The following is a 20876-nucleotide window of genomic DNA, read 5'->3' as shown; positions in this document are numbered from 1 at the left end:
ACCTCCACCCTGCTGAAATCAGTGTGGCCCTCGGTCACACTACAGACCATACTTTTTGGCCTTGGGTAAATGTTTACGAGTACCCATGCTCTACTTTATCACTTGCTTTACAGGGGCGGATGGTGATTTAGTGAAATTAGTTTCCACATGATCTTTCCAGAGATCCACCAGTATATTTTTAAGATTATTTGGATTGTTGGCCAGAAACTTGGAAGCTGCAACAAGGGTGTTCCACCGGACTGCAGAGGCAAGTGGGGCCTGGTGGGAGATAGCACCAGAGAAGTGCTATTCCTGAACCAATTTCAGCTGTTCTAACATTCTTCATTAAAAATTACCCCAGGGAAGAAGGAAACTATTGTGGCTGGCGGCTGTTAGTGTTGCAAGCAAGTGTTATGGATTCACCCTGGACGCCAATCATACCCTCAAGAAACACACTGCCAAAAAACACAAAGGCAGCCTGGAATCAGTTCATTCTTCTAAGGAAAGTAAAATATTTTTTTCAGAAAGCAACTTCAGAACTGATGTTTGTACCATTGTACTCTCCAAAGAAGGTAATGCCCTATCCATGGCCTTCCACCTCTACACTACCTCCTCTTAGGCCATCCTACACAGCAGAGCACATTTCATTCAGGGCCTGAAGAAATATAATTACATCATCCCCATCCTGGTGGAACACCATTTGCTCCCCTTGGCACCATCTTCAAAACCAGTTGTATCACTTACAAAGCCATCACAGTAAGCACTCCAGCTTATCTTACAGGTAAGCCCACCATCTATATTGGCTGTCGGCACACCTGCAGCCAGGATACCAGTAGACTGAAGACCAGAAAGTGTAAAAAGATAAAACACAAGACAACAGGCCTCTTCCGTCTATGCACTCACGATCTGGAACAACATCCCAATATTCACCAGGACCTCTCAAACACTGCTTTAATTTAGAAAAGGGGTGAAGGATCACCTCTTTAATACACACTATATCACAAAGCATTAACTATCCACAAACTAGCTTTTCTCCTATTACTCGTTGACTTTAAGCTTGCCTTTGACCATGTACAGCATTCCATTGCCTTTTGGCTAGATTTGTGCCATAGAAATACCATATACATGCATACATGCAACAAAATAAATGTATCACATATGACCTGAAGGTGGATGCTGGCTTATCAGAAATTAACAACCTCTGGCGTATTTGTTCTTGTATTTGGCATCCTGGTGATCTTTTATCAATGACAATGCCTCAAATATTAACCTTAACCTTAGTCCCAGTGCCACAGGCACTGCCTGCTGAAGCACTTGTATATCAACCAGTCTTCACAGCGCTACTGTCACCACATTTCTTACACTTAGCAGTCAAGGGATTCCACTGCTCAAGCACCACTGCACTTGTTTCTGATGGTCAAAGGTCCTGTCATTGCCTTCTGTGAAGCTCCCATTCTTGATCCTGCCTTTGTGGCCACCGAAGGAAGTGGGGCCTTCTTTCCGCTCTTCTAGTCTGTCAGTCTTGAGCAGGATACTATCATTGTTCACTTGTTCCTCCAGTAGGGCCACTTGATATTAATGCCTTGGATTTGCACCACCACAGTAGCAGAATGTCAACACATACTAACTCTACAGCTTCTTATGCTCTCCCTTTTATTACACTGACACAACTCACACCACCTGCTCACATGACACAACCTTTCACCTTTTCTGTTCCCTCCTGTACCCAACCCCACCAGTGTGGCATGCAGGGTGCTAAAAGTCACTCCTCTTATTATCTCCTTCTGCCTTGGAGCGGGATAGAGATGACTTTACTTAGAAGGAGGTACCCTGTATCACACCTGCCTTCTCCCCTACCTTTGCACCCTCCAACCTTGTTGAGCTGTCTTTTCTTCATGGATTTCTGATGTTGTACAGATAATTCTCAACATTTCCATGATACATTTACAAGGTAAGGACAAGAATAGGCATAGACACATGCTTTTTGCACCATCAGCGCCTAACATATTACAAACTGCAAAAACTGGTTTTCTGGCACCCGTATAAAATAAAGATTTTTGCAGGGTAAAAATTACAGCACACTGGGTTGGTCCTGTGTCTTCATAACGGGAAACAACACAAATACCTTAATCTTTGCTTCTGAAAAGTGAAAAATGCAACTAAATTAAGGGCAATAGGTTTGATTGGTTTCTTATCACAAAAGCATCACAAATTCATCACAATACTTTTTTTCACCTTTTTATATTCTTACAAAGGTTATTTATATGTCAAATCTTTCTTTGCAACAACCTACATTCCAACAGAAAAACGATTTATAAGCAATAGATGTTAAATACACTTTGCAATGGTTTGAGAATCATTTTCCTCTATTTTTGTCGTGGAGCAAACTTCTTTGCGCAACAGGCAACTATCAGGTATGCCATAACAACATAATAAAATTACAAATATGTACAATATACAGTTAGCAAACAATATAATATGTAAATGTAAATGTGTTTGTATTCATATAGCGCACTTCTACCCAGAGGTCTCGTAGCGCTGTATTCATACCGCTGTGGAACCCTTCCTGGCTTTCCTGTGAAATGTCCACTACTGGGCACCCCCAAGGTGAAGCCAGGCATCCAAGCGCTGCTGGGGCCGTTGTTCTAATGGAGCCTAATAAGGCCTGCCATGTTGAAAATCGTCTATCCATGTACTTTGCTCAGGTGGGTCACCAAAACCCTTGCCTATTACAGTAGTTTGTGAGATTTTATGCAAAAAAATACCAGCCTGCAGGCTATAGCACAGTGTAATAACAATTCACCATGAGAAGCCTATTACATTTATGCATGCTTTTCACAATAATAAGGTAAGACATGCCTTCTTTATCATAACTTTTGATTTTAAACACATCACATACAGATTATGACATAACTTTCCACAGTGAACTGATACGCATCTAGCTTTAACTAATTACTTGACACGATTTGCAACCCAGGCCTACTAAGAAGCTGGAATCCATCAGGCATACATTTATAAAAGTTACAAATATGTACAAAGTTACAGTTGGCAAAATAATATAGAGCAGCTCTCAATAGGGCCTAAAAAGAATCATCACAGTGACTTTCTACTCCCAGGGTTTGACAGAGAGGTTGCCCAACACCAAAACCCTTGCCTACTCTGAAAATCTGTGAGATTATATGTAACCAAATACATTTTGGCGGCCTCAAACATAGAATGATAACAGTCCACTGTTAGAGGCCTACTGGCTTTACTGTATGCTTTTCACAATGAATAGGACACGCCTACCGTTGCAATAACTTTTCATCATAACAGGCCAGACCTATGGCATCAGGCAGAACATTTCCCTAAACACCAATCAAGGTTTTATCATAGGCTTGTAACCATAACCAACTCAGGCCTACTGTACTGATGGTATGCTTTCCCACAAGGCAATCATCAGGCATACAGCCATAAAATTGCAAATGTATACATCATTACATTTTGCAAATAAAAATACTATTTCTTCTAACAGGTCTTAACAGGGATTCTCACAATGCAGATCATATATACTATTGGTGTGTCAGTGAAGGTAACCAACATTAAATCCCTTGATTAATAAGGTAACCTGTGAGAATATATGAAATAAACCAACTATCTGTAGGCTTTAAAAATGAGTAATGACTGCCATCCTCCCATACGTGCTGAGAAAAACACAGTAAATGATCTACTTATCCAAGGCACTTTAATAGCATTACAGTGTCATAATGTGTGCCTTGGAAATTTCAAGTTCCGGCAGCGGGATAAATAAACAAAATGATCACAGCTGTGTGGACCACAAGCACTCTCACATAATTGTCTGGCAAAAGCTGTGCTATCAAGCCAGATCATATAAAAAAGCTACTATACTATCAGGGCTGAAACACATGGAAGCAGGCCTCAAAGATCCACTAGTCCACTTGCTCTGGCAAGCCACATTTTTTGAGGGAGGACTATTTTTAGGGTCTATGGCCTGTTATGGTGAGTGAGCTTGAGCTGGCACAAACAGGTGTTGTCGTTCATTCAGAAACCGAATAAGCAGAAAAGGTACGTTTAAACTTTGTTTTTATCTTGTCACATTTGCTGTGTTCAAAGCCAGAGATCAAATGTCAGCTTAGGTCTTCTTACAAATTGCTGTTTATTTTATCCTGGAGATTGGCGTTTACTTTTTTCTTTGACTGCAAAGTTAGAGGATATTAAGTGAACTTTCTATAACTCCTGCTATGGTACAGGAAGTGTGAAACAAAACGCTGTAGGATGTCAGTTTTTTTCTAACTCAGTACATTTAAATAGCTTGTAGAACAGTACAAATATTTAAAAATACATTTGCAGGCAGGAAAATACTTTTTTGTGATGAAAGAAAGATATTATTAGGTTTAAAACAAATCAGGACACTTTACTTGTTGATGTGGAAATAATAAATATGTGCTGAAACCAGGTTTCCAAACATTACTGTTTGTACGGAATATAGTTTAATCTGTTAAACTGCATGTTAGTGGGAAATTTTGAGGCCATTTCAATGTAAATGTGCATTTCCATCGTGCTTAAGTAATATATTTATTAAAAGCAAGAGTTTTTCAAAAACAAACTAAGAAACATTACTGCCCCTCACCCTGATGACAATGCTGTTAGTGAACTAAAGCGGCAAGTCTTTGGGGGATGTGTACCCTATAAATAAGCTAGATTTTCATCCTACATGGAGCAAAGACTTAGCTTATTAAATCCAACAGGATGTTTTTTTGTATAGCATACATGCTGTACTCACATATTTGAATGTTTTCTCTTGTGTGATAATGGAAAAAAGGGGGTCTGTGAAATAAACTATTTCCCCAGGATTTTACAATTTGAGACCAGTTAATCAGTAAAGAGCATTACAGTTAGGTCGAGAAGATTATTCAAGTTACTAGAGCTGCAGATCTGGTAAACTTTTTATGATTTTTCAAGGTCTATGAAGGTCATAACACCTGCACTTCTGAGTACAGCAATGATGCATTTAATCCTAGGGATCCAGCACTTCTCAGCAGGGCTGATACTCTTTAAAAGGGACATTGCCTTCAAATTTCTTTCTCCTTCTCTATTCCCAACCTCTTTTAATTCTTTTTCCACGCCATATACCTCTCAATCTGTGATGTGACTCAACTGTTTTTCAACAGCTACAAAAATCATTCCCCCAATTAAGTTTTAGTCAACTTTTATCCCAAAAGCCCTTTGTAAACCAATCTGACCAACTTTCTGCTCACCCTTCAGAAGATACAATTTCTTCCCAAAACATTAACCGAGAATTTCTCTGAAACCTCAATAAATGGTTGTATAATGTAATCCATCTAAGAATAGTACATGTTTACTGGCTTTGGAAGACGATATAGAACAAAGTAGGTCTCGAAACAATAAACCAGCAATAGACTTCAATGCTAGGATAGCTGATATTAGCATATATGAAGTGAATTTGCATATACAAACAACTTCCCCATTCCTTATGCCAACTTCTTGATTAGCAGCCGCTGAGGCCATCTAATGGAAAAGTAGCTGGCTGTCATGGGAATTATTTGTTTAAAGGGTTTTTCCTGAGGATAGGCTGGCAAGGTTCACTTTCAATAGAGGTGCACAAGAAGCTCCTAGAGAGATTACTTTGTAATGCAATGTTGGTCCTTTACAACATGTATTAGCTTTGGGGTAAAGACTTGGTCAGATAACGGTTGTCTTCCAACCCGTATTTGCATGGTGACCTTGGACGCTAACGCTACGATTGTTTAAGCCATGCCACCTGACTTTAATTACTACAGAGAGAACAAAGGGCCAGATGTAGCAAGTTTTTTTCTCATTCTGAGGCTATGGGATATTATCTTAGTACATATGAACCTAAGGGCCAGATGTAGGCAATCCCAGATTACCGATTCTTCAATACCGAATCATACCAATTAGGTATTTAAGAACAGGCAAATGGGATGTAGGTAATTTTTCCGAAAATATTACCGAATCGGTAAGTTTCGGTAATTACTGAATCAGTATTTACCGATTCGGTAATTGCCATTGCCATTCATGTATGTCTGCAACATGGCACAGTTGGAAAAGCAAAAAAAATGCTTTTTCAAGGATTTTCATTATTTACCAACAACTTCTAGTTGGTGGTAAATAACGAATCCTTAACTGAGGAATGCACTAACTTGAGTGCTGTCTACATCCTTAAAAATCCTTAAAAAATGCCACCTACATCTGGAAAGCCCAATACCGGTCGGTAACGGCCGAAATGTGGTAATTTCGGCCGTTACCGACCGGTATTGGGCGACCTACATCTGACCCCTAATCTTTTATGAAGAAGGTGAGACTACACAGTGAGATGCAGTAGTCTTAAGAGCTCAAAGATTATACAAGGATGCTGAAAGGTAGTCTCACAGAGATTTCTACTAGTTACACTTTCTGTGATAAATGCTTTGCCTCCAAAAAGTTTGGATAGGCATTTGAACATGCTGCTCTATGCTGACAACTAGACAGTACTCCAGTAGGCCTTCAAGGGCACCTAAATGGGCTTTCAGATTGTTTGAAACAGATGTTTAGTCTTTGGAAGGAAAAAAAATCTTCTTTTAAATTGAGTTTGTCTGAATGTAATATTAATATTTCTCAGTATAAGTACAGGGTTGTTATTTAGGAACTGTTTAAATTGGAATTTTCATTCAACATGTGTGACAGGGAATGTATTTGCAGTTTTTAATGGCCTGCTGTGTTGTACTGGTCAGTATTACGGCTACTCATTACCACCAATAATTAAAGCATATAAATAAAAGGTAGCGCCTATCAAGTCGTACCCGTGTGTCCTATCTCATTCTAGACTTTGAACTGAAATATTATTTATTTTATGGGAGATGTAGGAAAAGAGCTCTATGCTTACCTTTAAGCACTAAAAACCGTTTTGGCACTTTGTGCGTAGCCCAATAAATGAGCAATGACCAGCTATTGTCAGTTTGTGCTTAAAGGCAGTTACAGACCCTGCAGAGAGTCTAAGAATACGTTTTTGTAAAGGCATCTGGATGCCATAGACATCTCATCAGCAGCCTTGAACACTGAAAGGTTGATAATTTATGATGGAAGATTATATCTACATTCATATTTTATTAAAGGGATCTATGTCACATTGCAAGTGAAGCTACTCTGTAACGGTGAAAGTACTGTAAGACACAACTAATGCTCAGGTTTTTGCGTAGTAAAAATTTGCAGCTAAATGAAAAAGGTGCTTGATACATATGCTTAGATTAGGTCTGTTACAAATGTATTAGCGGAAGCCAAATATTTCTCAAGAAATCAGTGGTAAAGCCCCCTGATGATTGAATTAGTAGGGTTACACTGTGTTCTACAATTAAAATGTCTAGATTGTAGCATCTTACTCATCCAAGTATGACATATAAAATTAATTTTGATATGGTGATGTGTGAATTACATTTTACACTGTAAACATCTCGTGTCTGAATAGTCATTACATTGTCTTTAAAGTGTGTAATGTTTAATGTACTTCCATCTTGTTTAAAGTGGAAACTGTCTCGTGGACTACTAGACTACTAAAGTTATTACTATTTGACCTTTTCTTTAACTATGAATGGCCAAATTCAGTTATTGCAGGAAGAAGAAGACAAGGGGTGCCATAAAGAGCTCTTAAAACCCTGGATCGATATATCCACATAGTGAATGCTTATTTCTATGTTCCTGCTTTTGCTTTCCCAGTTTTGTGCAGTACAACATAAGGATACAGTGTAAAGGAATTGAAAAAAGTACTCTATCAGAAAGTCCCACTACCCAACACAGTAGTGGATAATGATTCATAGAACACAATACATTATATCCTTCTTATAGGTTTCAATTATCCACATACTAGTACATTCCAAAATCATGAATTATGTACTTCAGTTAATGAAAAAGAACTTTTGGTTTATTTCGGAAACAAACACAGCCTCCAGAAAGAATTCAGCCAACACGTGTTTCGTCAATCCTGACTTTTTCAAGGTTGATAAAGATATTTACATACATGTCGTTTATGTTTAAAATAATCTTTGTACAAAGGTTTTGAGAGAGATAAAAGTGACAAAAATTAGTACAAAAGCCAGAGTAGGAAAAGAAAATATGAAAACGAGGAAAGGAGGAAGATGAAAATAAAAGCCAGATTTTATTCCAAAAGAAGCTCGGAATCTCAAACGTCTCAGTGTTATCAAAATATTATTAAGTGAATATTCACAGAGATGTGTCCATGCACCAGCATATAAACATCACCCGTGTGGAACGGCAGATCAACTACGTGTACCCAAGATCACATAAGAAACACCCACCTGGTAAGTAGATGTAATGTAGGTATTTCCAAAGCTTTGTCACACTGGAATCATCCATAAGGATCTCAGAGTGTCAAGTGTATATCAACTGTTGTGAATCCGAGGCATTCCACGAATCTGAAGTAACGGATAAGCAAAACTAACACTGTAAAGCAAGGATCGTACTGACCTTGGACAGTATAATCTAGTCTGCTAACATAGAAATTACTTATTACAAATAGAAAAAAAGGTCTGAATATTGTCTTGTGGTTGATATCTAATGTAGAAACCAACACTCAAGAGTCTAAAGACAAGGTAAAGTGAATGTCAAGAACCTTGATTTTCAAAATGCAATATAAGTGTAATTAGAAGAGAAAGCTACCTACATATGTTTTATAGCAAAACGTTCCCAAAAAAACAAAGAAAAGAAACCAGCTCGTCTAGAGATGTGGAAGTTCAGATGGTAAGGAAAACCATCTATATGTTACACGTAAAAAGCACCCATGCAGTGCCATTGCGGAAGGTATGGGAACCATATCACAAGAGCGCACCACGGACATAAACATGTTACCCGAAAGCAGCGATGTCCATAAATATCACTATGGCGTGGGAAATCAAACTGGCGCCATGATAAGTTCCAATGCTGCAAAGAGTAGGCAAACAAAGTTGTGTTAAAACTAAAGCAAAGATGATAGTAAAGTTATGTTAAAAATGTGACAGCCTCATCATATAAATTTCAAGTCCTGTCAACCTGTCTATATTAAATCCACTTGCCAATAATAAGTGCACTGAAATACCATGTTTTCACATTTTCAAATACAATTGCTTATGGAGAAACTGCAGTATGTTAACCATCATGCGGTATATAGATATATGTTAAGTCTGCTGAGAAGCGAGTATACCTCAAAAGTCTTACAGCTCCTCCTTTAATACAAAGTCAGCCTAAAATACAATGTTGGTTGTAAATTTTAATGCAACACAGTAACTGGTATGGCCATATAAGTCCTCTGCTACAAGTCCTCATCTTGCACCCATAATTAGCTTGGAACCATGTCCTGGAAAACATCTTGTGCTCCTTGTATTTATAAAAATACGTAGTGCATGAAGAATCAAAGTATATCCCAACATACACAACGCATATGTGTAACCTCTACTGGTTGTGTTTGTGAGTCCTTGTAAAATAGCTGTAGTTACGAGTCCCAAAAATCATACAGCACATGAAGAATCCAAATATGTCCCAACAGATACAATGCATATGTGCAACCTGTACTGGTTATGTTTGCGAGTCCCTGTAAAATAGCTGTAGTCACGAGTCCTAAAAATCTTAGTGTGGCACTGAGCCCATCACTTACCCGTCTTGCCCTGAGAATTCCAAAAACGTACGAAAGGCAACCAGATTCCGCTCCCCAGTAAAGAAGAACGCAGAAGAATCACGTCCTGCAAGTTTATGCAGGTGAGCGGTCACGTGATAACAACTCCACGCATGCCGAAGACTGCAAGTCCAGCCGTGTTAGCGCAATCTTGGAGTATTAAGAACATACAGTGTCCCATCCTCAATGGTAGGTAGACATTAGGTATGCCGCTTATCGAAATGCCACAAGCTGTAAGCACCATATATACATTTCTAAAACTCTAACGTAAATCTATTTCAAACCCACCGTTGACGGCAGGGCCAGCAGTGTCAATGCCATCTTGTAGTGTCAAACATACAGTACCGCATATTCAATGTTTGGGAACACCAGTTAATCCTATTATTGGCATGTTGTGTACTGTAAGCACCATATTAGTGTCTAATTAATAACGTGGACCCATTCCAAACCCACTTGTGAAGAACATTCATATGCAAATATATGTTTAGGAATGTAGAAAAAGTAAAGACATGTTATAGGTCAGAAAATACCAGTTAAACAGCGAGCAAAATTTACAACGCAGTATAGTAGAGGCATAGACTAAGTAATTTAAATATAACCACATATGCTAGATAGCCGATACAGAGAATGTAAAGAATAACATCCTTTACTATTATATTCCAATAATACACGTCATAATGAAACAGAAGATAATAAAATGTATGGGAGAGGTACTTTTACATGTTGTATAACTATTTGAAATCTCAGCAAGCTAGCTCACAGAGCCAGAACAAATATACAAGTACCAAGTGCGATGGACGACAAAGATCATACATATTGTGCAGATATACATATCATTTATAGTATCTGTCCAGCAAGTTTACTTATAGCCTACTAATTAGTAGCCAAATTGCTATCACCAATCTCGTATAAGAAGTAACTTCTTTGATCAAACAGAGACTGAGTTACTGGTGAGACGATTGCCTTTTGACTGAGGTAGAGTATTGATACTTGTTTAATCAATCACCAAGAGCCCCGTGCATATATACTCTGCCTAAGATACATAAGAACAGTAGCTTAACTCCAGGTAGCCCTATCATTTCAGGGATTGGGTCACCCACAGAACACATCTCTGAATACATTGACATCTTTTTAAAACCCATAGTACAAAAATTGTTGTAATCAACTTTACAGTGGTAAGTACAGCACAGCTGTATATCTTTCCGTTATAAGTAACCCATTTTGTGCTTGTTTCAGCTGTTACGTAGGCTGCCCATGCTGAATCGTTTTGGACTCTTAAGCTACTGTTATAGCTGATAGACTTTTTCATGTCTTCGAAGTCTTTGTACGTTTTTCTCAAGATTGTGTTTTTAGTTTTGTTAACTTGTGGCTGGCCCCGCATTTTTTGCTAAAAGCTTTTTGGTGTCCTACATCTCCTTATTTCTGTTACTTGTTTCCTCTCTATTTGCGGTTTTCTTTACCAGACCGAAGAAAGGTCTGCTGAATTTATGCGCATTCACAACAAAATTACACAATCTTCGAATAAGCATGCTAATATTGCACCTGCCCCGCACCATGCCTGTTCAGTAAAGAAGCAGCCGAGTAGGTCTGTGCTCCCCCCCCCAATCCCCCTCCCCCAAGACTAACATGTCTTGAGAAGCTAGGCATCAACAAAGAATCACTGTCACTTGGAATCAAGCACCTGAATTCCTCTTTGATCCCGAGGACCTTATGGCAGTTCGAGACCTACAGTTGTGCAATTCATATAGCTTATTTTGCTCACTATTTAATGTATACTCACTGCTGATACACAGTTGAATACTTCCCTATCTGTGATTTATTATGCATTAAAGAAGCCTGGCTTCAGGATAACCGAGGTTTGCATAAAGCTATACCACATAGATATAAGAGCTTGCATTAAGACCAGGTGGAGGCTCTAGGGTATAAGGCGGTGGTTAGTAGTTGTAATTCATGAAAACCATCTGAAATGTGTGTGCAGTTCCTCTTGAGATACTTTAATCCAAAACTCCAAGGAATTTGCTTTAGTAACCCTTCAGAAATTAAGCAAATCTTCTGGCTGTTAAATCGTTGTCTTGATAAATTAGTTAATCTGCTTCAACAGATTTATGAAGCAATCAGGCAGTACCCTTTAAAGCTAAGATTTTTTAAATTTTAAATGATTTCATTAGATCAGGAAGATCCTGTACTAGGGGAGTTCATTGATAACCTGGATTAAACGTACCAGTCATCAGGCCCATACATGGGAAAGGTCGTACATTAGAATTGATATTTATGCCAGCTGCCACAGGATTTGAATCTGTGAGATTTAATGCCTTATGTTGGACAGATCGTTACTTCACATCATGTAGAAGCCACATTTCAAATAAGAAACATCTTACGGCTAGAAGTAGCAGACACGCCATCACGCCTGATTTAATTTGGAGACTCCCTATTTTTTAATCCCAAAATAGCTTTATTTGTGGTGTCTCCCACCTAAAATCTCCTACTCTTCAATGTAAATCAACAGGGATAAAACTTCTTCAGAGTTTTGTTTCAAAATCTCCCTCTTACCACATTCAAAATGATAACATGTATAAAGCAGTGTGGGCAACTCATTGATTTGGTCGTAACTTGCCAAAAGGACAGGAATTACTGAGACCTTACCACACAGAGTAGTCATTGCTTTGGAGCGATAAAGGCCCTAAAAGAGTTTACCCATCCTCGAGGTAGTTTTCAATCACGTAGTTCCAGTCAAACTAGGCTGACTATAACTACAACAAGTCTCAAAGGTTTTGTGATAAACTAGTACATTTCTGTATTATCATTCTGTTTACCATGTAATTGCAAATGTGTAATGGATTGCAAATGGATCCCCCCAGACTTCAGAAACACTGTCACCCACGCACTCATAACCAGCAGACTTGACTACGGCAACGCCCTCTACGCAACAGAACTCTGCTACACAGACTCCAAACCATTCAGAACGCCGCGGCCAGACTCGTCCTCGGAATTCCGCAGCGAGAGCACATGACCCAACAGCTACGCGACCTCCACTGGCTCCCCGTCGAGAAGAGAGTCACTTTCAAACTCCTCACCCACGCCTACAAAGTCTTCAACAACATTGGACCCAAATACCTCAACGAGAGGATCTCCTTCCACGCCCTTAAGAGAAACCTCGGCTCTGCCAACTTCGCCCTGGCAGAAGTCCCCCGCATCCGCAGAAACAAGACCATAGGTAGAGCCTTCTCCTACATCGCAGCAAGGACCTGGAACGAGCTCCCGGTGAACATAAGACGCTCCCCGACCCTGAACATCTTCAGGAGGGACCTCAAGACCAGGCTCTTCAACTGATCCGGAGCCGCCCCCCCACCCCCCTAAGCGCCTTGAGACCCTCACGGGTGAGTAGCGCTATTTAAACCCCTGATTGATTGATTGTAATCCTGTTCTTGTGTAGGTTCATCATAGATTGCCACTTCATTGTGAAGTCGAATGCTGGTCTTCTTTCGGTCTTATTTCGAACCAGTCCCCCATGAAGAGGTATTAAAACATCTTGACACTATAAAATCAAGTTCCCAAGCCAGCATCTGACCAATTTTGATACTTAAATCCTTATCCCTTGCCCCACCTACTGGAGTCAGATTACCTCATTTTCAACAGCACCTTGTTATCTGTTTCAGCGCCTGATCAACGAAAGCAGATTTCTGTGCAGTTAGAAAAATTCCTGATAGAATTGTGGCCAAGAAAATGGCTTAATTTCTAGAAAGATCAGGGTCGTTTTGTCAGTGGTAGCTATGGTTCTGACAAAGTAGGGGCACTGAAATTGCCATACAATCGGCATTGGATGAGATACGAATTATTCTAGATAAGAGGGAAACTGCAGGCATGATCGTACTACATCCAGAGGTTTCAACTCCCAATAGCTCAATGCCAAGAACATACAGTTTGGGGACAACAGAAAGTTTTTATTTCATTTTTTTATGGTGGACAAGTAATAAACAGCTACACTGACTGCGTATCCGAAGTAGAATAGTTATTAAGTCTAGGGATATTGTACACAGCATAATTAATCAAGATACTTCTGATTTAATTGAGTCAAAATTCAGTTTACACAAATTAAATTGATAAATAATGTATGATTTACTACTCAGTTTGTCCTGAAAGTTAGAACTGTAATGTGTGGAAATGTTTCTTTCTCTACAACCATGGTAAACATATGGAATTCTCTACCTTTATTTCTGCGAGTAAATTTATTACATTTCCATTTTGAAAACTGTTAAACACATATTTGTTTAGTAGGTAAGAGACATGGTTACTGTATTAGTCATGGTAGCGCCAAAAATGTTGGTGTAAGTGAGTTATATATTAAAACAATTCAACTTCTAAACCATTCCATTCAACGCTTTGCAGTGTGGTTCCTTCACATAGGATAAGATACCTGCACACCGTGAGGCTGCATTGCCATTCAATGGATCGCTGATATCACTATTGAAGCATCCACTAAGAAAATTTACCCTGTAGGTCACCTTCTTACCTTTCATTAGAAATGGTGTTTACCACCTGTATATTAACGAAACTGGAAAGCACTGAAATTGAGGTCTTAGAAACTGTATGATTAAAAATGTTGTCATAACAAAGGATTGAGAAAAAATACAGGAGAAACCCTTTTTATGAAAAGGGATGGGGTTTTAGGTACTCTAAAAAAATGACAATTCCCTTTTCATATGCTTTTGGTAAAGAGACAAAAGTCTCTGAGGGGTTTTTTAAACCAAAGGTAAAGGGTGAGCCATATGTTGTATCCAAGGTTGCATAGAGATTGACAAATTTACAATTGTAACAACATTTAAAGACAATACTGTCAAAAACCAAATTTATGAGAATGTGCACACACACGAAAGGGTTTTTTTCTTTTCAAGAATTTATTATATATTGGTACAAAAAAGTTGAGTTTTAAAATTTTCACATTTATTCATAAAAAACATTAAAAAACGTTGTACATCAACGTATAGCAAACTATGTCGACGCGGCGTTTCGGTGATGTGAGTCGTCACCTTCTTCAGGACAATATTTCAATTAAAACCACTATAGATTTAAAAACACAGAATATACAGTTACTTCATATCAAAAAATCACAGTAGTTATGTTACAAAACAAAACTCAACCATTTTTAGCTGACCAGCTCGAAAAATTCTTATTCTTATACTTGTGTCTGACATCAAGGTTCAAACCATGTGCATTCTCATCAATTATTAAACTATACAGAACAAAGTTTGTTAATTTAAAAAAAAAAAGAAGAAAGAGCAAAACATTTCTAAATTAGACAGATTTGTATAACAGGCCTATATCGCATTTGTTAGTCTCGCAACCTACTATGGTCATACCCTTCTTTGGCATCCCTCACTTAATTATTGCAACTATTGGGGACTGGAATACTTTTTATTCCTTTTCCTTTCACACGTCGCACAATCATGGGCAGTTGGTTTTACTTGGTAATTCATTTCAGCCATGCCCCTGGGTGTATTTATTTATTCCCCCTCTAACCGTAGACTTTATTGATTGTACCTGTTCCGGTTAGTATTTATTTTTGAATTCAGTAGATAACATACATACCTAAAAAAGCTGTTGATTGGTCGCTTTGATCAATGGGCGATTCCAAAATTTTCCAGCATTATCATGATTTCTATAAATTACAAAAAGGTGTTATCAGTTCATCTGGCGCTAACTCTTCTCAATGAACTGTTTTTCTGTTTATGCTGTCAGTTTACCTTATTCCTAAGATTATTCCTTTTAGTAGGAGTGGAATTCGATTATTTTCTTCGCTATTGAGCCCTCTGGGTAGAATTATCAATGTACCTGTATGACAAATAGAGTCATTTTGTTGAATTTTATTGTCTAAGTTGCCCTCCTATTTTACATATATACCCACTGCACTTGGACCGATGTTGTTTAATACATACTATTTTTACAGGTAGGATCCACCTCAAAAAAGATTTTGTGGAAAATATGGCAAGGTCTGACCTTAAATCACATGCTATTTGCTTGGATTTACCCTAATGTTTCGTAACCAACAAATGAAAAATAGTATGTATTAAACAACATCGGTCCAAGTGCAGTGAGTATATATGTAAAATAGGAGGGCAACTTAGACAATAAAATTCAACAAAATAACTCTATTTGTCATACAGGTACATTGATAATTCTACCCAGAGGGCTCAATAGCGAAGAAAATAATCGAATTCCACTCCTACTAAAAGGAATAATCGTAGGAATAAGGTAAACTGACAGCATAAACAGAAAAACAGTTCATTGAGAAGAGTTAGCGCCAGATGAACTGATGACACCTTTTTGTAATTTATAGAAATCATGATAATGCTGGAAAATTTTGGAATCGCCCATTGATCAAAGCGACCAATCAACAGCTTTTTTAGGTATGTATGTTATTTACTGAATTCAAAAATAAATACTAACCGGAACAGGTACAATCAATAAAGTCTACGGTTAGAGGGGGAATAAATAAATACACCCAGGGGCATGGATGAAATGAATTACCAAGTAAAACCAACTGCCCATGATTGTGCGACGTGTGAAAGGAAAAGGAATAAAAAGTATTCCAGTCCCCAATAGTTGCAATAATTAAGTGAGGGATGCCAAAGAAGGGTATGACCATAGTAGGTTGCGAGACTAACAAATGCGATATAGGCCTGTTATACAAATCTGTCTAATTTAGAAATGTTTTGCTCTTTCTTCTTTTTTTTAAATTAACAAACTTTGTTCTGTATAGTTTAATAATTGATGAGAATGCACATGGTTTGAACCTTGATGTCAGACACAAGTATAAGAATAAGAATTTTTCGAGCTGGTCAGCTAAAAATGGTTGAGTTTTGTTTTGTAACATAACTACTGTGATTTTTTGATATGAAGTAACTGTATATTCTGCGTTTTTAAATTTATAGTGGTTTTAATTGAAATATTGTCCTGAAGAAGGTGACGACTCACATCACCGAAACGCCGCGTCGACATAGTTTGCTATACTTTGATGTACAAAGTTTTTTAATGTTTTTTATGAATAAATGTGAAAATTTTAAAACTCAACTTTTTTGTACCAATATATAATAAATTCTTGAAAAGAAAAAAACCCTTTTGTGTGTGTGCACATTCTCATAAATTTGGTTTTTGACAGTATTGTCTTTAAATGTTGTTACAATTGTAAATTTGTCAATCTCTATGCAACCTTGGATACAACATATGGCTCACCCTTTACCTTTGGTTTAAAAAACCCCTCAGAGACTTTTGTCTCTTTACCAAAAGCATATGAAAAGGGAATTGTCATTTTTTTAGTCATAACAAAGGAGACATGCCACAGTTACTAATTTCAAGCCTCGAGAAAGCGGTCTTCTGTAAAACATGTGTCAGCTGTAGCAGTTAACATATCATATTTTAGACAACTGTACAGTTCAGATTCAAGTATTTGCCAATAAAGAAGATCAGAATATTCAGTGAACCATGATGAATGTGTGGACTGTTATTTGAGATGGTTCAACAGTTACCCAAACTGTACTGGATATGTCAATGACAACTGTTTATGTTAACCTCCCCTTATTATGAATTTATTGTAAACATACCAACAGGGACTGGTAGTTGAGGCGGCGGCGGCACCGAGCTATATACTTTACTACCCCAACTCTTATGTATTCATAGCATTAGGTCACACACAGGCTCCTGCAGTGGATGCATTAGTTCACTGAGCCTCCATACCCGGCTTAACAGATCCCCAACAAACACAGCTGGCAAGTAGAGGTTTCCTATCAACTAAGCATAATCCAGCCACAATACACTTACCATGTTAAACAGGGAACAAACTCTGTGAAATTTGCTCCAGAAAAATCTTGCCCATAGTCAAAAATATAAAATGTATTGGACAACCTACAACAAAATCTATTGATTTCCCTTTATATGTACAGAGTGTTGGTACCCGGAAAGAGGTATGGACTACACACTAGCAAAGCCCCAAAATATATAGGAATGAATAGGAAGATGCTGAGGTTCATCCCAGTCTGTCCATTATAACATCCATAATACATGTTGAACACAGCGAACAATAACATGAGTTCATAGACCATCTGAATTTACAGCAGCATAAAGCAAAATTAAAAAAGCAGGCACAAAGGTAAAACAGAAGGCAAATATAAAACATCACATACATAAAACAGTGAAGAATGAGGGGACTGACACAAAAGTCAACACATTTCTTTAAATGAGAAAATACAAAATAGCTTGCAAATAATCTGAAAAGAGTCTTGAGAGTGCATGAAAAATAAATAAGACAATAGAAAAACTTACTATGCATGGCTCAAGAGTTTAACAGTGTCAAAATTAAAGGAGATACCCCGACCCTTGGAAAAGGGATTGGTATAAATGCACAAACAACACAAAAGTTCCCTTTTCCTACATTTGGCTAATTGTTCATGGTAAATTGTCCAATATTTTTGCACAAAAAAAAGTCTTTGCCAATAATAATGACAAATCTTTTTACACAGCATTTACCATTTAGATTGTATGATATATGTTTTTATATTTTTTTTAAGACTGTGTTTTTACATATAAGTTTGTAATTTAGCAACTTGGATATGTATTTAATTAAATCTTGTTTAGATCACGGATTGACTGTAACTAGTAAACTAGTTGGGTTACAGCATCAGTTGTCTCTAGGTTTTCCTGTTCAAATTTAGGAAAAAGGTAACTTTTGTGTTGTTTGTCTAAGACTTTAACATCACGCTTTTTTAACTTAAAAAATGTGCAAGTTGATTAGATGCTGCTCTTATACTAATACTACGAGACTCATACACTAATCCAATAGCTTGCACAGTAATGCCAAATTTCCCATGACTATATGACCAGCAATTTTAGATGAACAGTCATGTTTTCTAAGGCTTGAATAGGGCTGACAATAGATCATAGAGCGTCTTGCATACCTTTTACATTTTCTTTAAAAAAATGCATTCTCTCGCTTTGCTACAAATGTAACCAAGGCACAAGCCTAAATATGAATTTGGAACATACTTAGAGAAACCGTCACTCATCACGGCGGAACTGACCAATGTGGTACAACTTATTGCCTGTCAAAAAAAGAGTCTAACAATTTGTAATTAGCCTAAAGGTTTTATGAAGCAACCCCAACAATCAATTATTACAAATATATAAATCGTTTTTGTAATTAGACGGAGGGCGAAATAGGAAAACTTTGAAAATGTTTTTTTTTTATTGCAGTCACAAATTAAAGTGGATGTAACTGAATTCTGCTGCAACAACCACATCCTTTCCCACTCCAAAACATGCTATTCGTTTTTTTCTATTCGTTATTTGTTGGGGAGGTCCCCTAAAGTACCTTTTCCAAATCCATGCTCTCAAGGCACATTCTTACAACCCACCTGTACTGGATCATGCCACATCGGCCCAATCCCAAAATATTACTTGTGATTGGTTGTTCTTTTATCAATCCCTCCCATTGACTTTGGCTATGTGTCTATCACTCACTTCCCATTTCCACATCTGTTAGAGGTGCGCCTGCATCCTTATGTTGTTGTTCTATGTGTTTGGGTCGAAAGTTTATAAGTTGCTGAAGCCACTGAGTCAAAATGCGCTCTAGTTACCTCATGTCTAAAACACAACAAAGTTCTAAAAGCATGAATTTCTAACTTTATTATGTATTTCTGAACATTACTTTAGAGCGTGTAGACAAATACCTTGGTAGTTCCCATTTGCCACTTTAAGGACATCACCACAGATCTCAGAGGATTATGCGTGTTATTTTTCCTACTGACCAAGAAATTTCTTTTAACGTTTTGTCTTTCGGACCGAGTCGTTTCAAACGTTTTTATACAAAAGCAGTCTCTTTGGCGATCGCTTAAATTCACATAAATCCTTTGATCAAGAAGATTCTGTTCACTGCCCTTTAAGTTAATAATTTTTTATCTTTAAGTGCCTAATTTATTGTGTATTACAGGAAGAAAAAAAAAAGTATACAAGAAGATGCCCTGTTTTTGACTCTGGTTGACAGGTTATGTAAAATACTACGTCAAGGTTTGATCTTTTATGTTAACCAGTATGCTTCCGTTTGTAACACTGTTTATTTCCCCTGGACTAACAATTGGGCATGTACTTGAACTTTTTGAAAGGTGTTCAATAGAATAATGCATTTTGTGCAAAAAAATATAGAATAATTATAAATAGTCCATAGAATGCTGTAAAACGGAATAATAAACATGGGAAACAACGTACAAAATTGTGTGGATTCATATTTGACATGGTTCACAATAGTATATGGACCTGTGTTCATTGCAGAACGAAATATTATGGGGCAATATTTAGAGCAATGTTTGCCACATAGCATATGTTACAAAAAATAACAGCAGGATACGGGACAGTTTGTAATAATAGAGGAAAAGGTGTTTAAAGCAATGGGAATTAAGTGCAATGCACAATGGAATTGTCAGCAATAGAGTAGAGCGGTGTGCAGCTGAACATGGAAATATTTAAAACAGAATATGCAACGACAACCGACATTTGAAGGGTAGCAATGCAACATAGAGTTGAGTGAAACAGCATATGTACTGCTAAGAATATACACAATAGTGTTCATTAGATAATGGAATAGTGTGGAAAAGAAATATCAAATGGTACGCAACAGAGAGCGGGTCAAGAAAGCCAGCCTTACCTCCCGTCTTCCGACAGAAGATCTCAAACGTCTGAGTGTCTCAACTTTTCATCCATCTCGAAATAACTTTAGTATTCGAAAATAAAGGAAATTATCAGAATTAAAGCTGTGTTTTTAACTGATTGACAGGCTCGAGGCGGTGCTATGAGGGTCTTTGTGACTGCACTTTCTAGTAAGCCATGCGATTGGTTAGAAAATATGATCCGCCCAGAAAAAGCCGGCTCATCCAATCCTGAAATAACCTTTCTGCACCGGAAGAGACCGCTTATGCTGCACCTGCAGCGGAAGTGTTAAAGTCGGAGAGCGTGGGCCAGCCGCATTTGAGCCGGCTGTGTTGACCGTTCGTGTATAGATTCTTTACGTGTTTCTCGCGGCCGCCTGTGCAGGAAGATTTAGATGTGGCTGCGCTCTGCGGTTCAGTGTCGGGTGGACTTCTTGTTGTCTAGCGGTGGGAAAGAGGGCACTCCAGGGCCGGTAGCGGCCCGTGTGCGGTACCGTTCAGTGTTTGGTGATTACCACCTTTCTGTC

General features: G+C 38.0%; 1 long non-coding RNA gene across 1 annotated transcript in view; it reads right to left on the bottom strand.

Annotated features, from left to right (window-relative positions):
• The window catches only part of LOC147697700 (uncharacterized), a 268884-nt gene extending 248360 nt beyond the window's left edge, over positions 1–20524 (bottom strand). Inside the window, exon 1 of the long non-coding RNA XR_015299296.1 lies at positions 20349–20524. This is a non-coding gene — a long non-coding RNA (uncharacterized LOC147697700). The remainder of the gene's footprint in view (positions 1–20348) is intronic.
• Positions 20525–20876: the final 352 nt, after the last annotated feature.

The sequence above is a fragment of the Lissotriton vulgaris genome, chromosome 8 (assembly GCF_964263255.1).
Source record: "Lissotriton vulgaris chromosome 8, aLisVul1.2, whole genome shotgun sequence".
NCBI lineage: Eukaryota > Metazoa > Chordata > Amphibia > Caudata > Salamandridae > Lissotriton > Lissotriton vulgaris.
The sequence above is the reverse complement of the archived record's forward strand: the minus strand, read 5'-3'. Positions and strand labels throughout refer to the sequence as shown.